This window comes from Aptenodytes patagonicus, chromosome 7, assembly GCF_965638725.1.
Source record: "Aptenodytes patagonicus chromosome 7, bAptPat1.pri.cur, whole genome shotgun sequence".
NCBI lineage: Eukaryota > Metazoa > Chordata > Aves > Sphenisciformes > Spheniscidae > Aptenodytes > Aptenodytes patagonicus.
The window spans coordinates 2,845,100-2,846,880 of NC_134955.1; positions in this window are offsets into that span (position 1 = coordinate 2,845,100).

The window sequence follows — 1,781 nt, forward strand, 5'->3', positions numbered from 1 at the left end:
AGATATAACTGCGAATGAAAAGCTCCATAAGCTGCTGTAATACACGAGAAAATGCATTTACTTCCTAATTGTTGTTAAAGCGATGCTGAATTTAACTGAAAGTGTTTTAACACTTGCCTAAGTGTTCTAAATCGTTCTAAAGCTCTGATTTCTGTACTTTTATTTTTCATGTGACAATGGTAATTTCATTCTTTTTTTCGTTATCCAATACTTAGGAGCCTAAATATTTTGGGTTCCTAAAGGACAGTGTGTTATTCATTCTGATTATACTTAAAACCAGATTACCTCAAGTTGAACTTCCAAGAAATTGATTTTTTTTTTAAAATTTTTTTTTTCCCCCTCCAAAGAAGGGGTTAAGTTCTTATCTGGAATAATGCTTGCTCCTTGAATCGTGACTTCAATGACAGTTCTTGTAAACAGAGGTTTAAGGCATGTGACCAAAATTTGGCATTTATTTTTACGGCTTTGAAGAAGTATGTATAATGATAAAAAAAAAAAAAAAAAAAAATTGTAGAATCTATACTTGAAAATAAACAAAGGTGTGTAAAATGAATGCTGATAAAGTGGCAGTGCCAGAAGCCAAAGTGTAATTAAAACCAGAAGTACAATCCAATTTAGCAGTCCTACTATAAAAGGGTCATTAATTTTTTTTCTTTAACTTTTTTCCTCTAATCTGTTCTGACAACATGTTAAGTATGTAATTTTGAACTCTTACAGGAAGAACTTAAATCTAGTAGGTGTTACACAATTGTGTGTTAATGAAATTTGTGGTACAAGTAATCCTTGGACAACTCAGATGAAAGCTGAGTATTCCCAGTAGGGCTGAATCTCCTAATACTTTCTGGTGTTTACCTCACAGATGCATCGACATAAGTTCTCTGAATTTTGCATACTGTGAGGACAGCTGTGGAGTGATGTGGTTCAATTGAAAGCTACATTTGTAATTATCTAATTAATCTAATTTTCAGTTAAAGTATGGAGCCACCTTTACTTTCATTTCTTTTCACTGGCTGCTCTGTTTTGTCTGCTTTGCATGAAACATCTATTTCCTAATCTGTTACCCCAAACATGTTTTGTCATACCACAAAACAGATGGGAATGTACTTTAAATGAAAAATAATTTCTAACCATGAACAGGATGCATACCTAAGCTTTCATATTCTGAATTTATTCGGTGTGTTTTATTTACAAGTGATTCTGTATTTGTTTTAAAAAGAATGGTATTATTAATTTATGATAAGATGGTTTGATGCCAGTTTGCAGTGTAACACATGCTTGTGACTTCCTCAAATTATCTGGCTTTGTAGCTCATACTAAAATTAAAGTTGAAGGGGACACATGTCATTTCCCTAAAAATGAATGTGATTGTTCAGATTATAAAAACCACAGCTGTTTAGCTGATGCCTTTGTCATACCAATTAGGCATATTTTAACCTGGTAAATTGAAATGAGATGTAATTTGGCATTTTAATTGGTTGGCTTTTTTTTTAGTATCAGCATAACCTCACCCTTTCTAGTCGCCTGTATAAAGTCTTCATTTAGAGCTGATGAAGAAGTAAAGTTAGACTTCAGTTTGCTTCTTCTTAGTGAGATATGCAGACTTTATTCTTATGTTCTACATAGTAATGTTGGAGGGAAATCACAAGGTGAACGTAATGGATTGCTGCTTTAATCTTGTTCCTGTCAGTCATTCATAGAGACTTTAGCCTGTCCCTGGTCTCTTGTCATGTAGTAGTGTCTGATAGAAATGTAATTGCTTTCCTGTGGCACAAAACTGATTG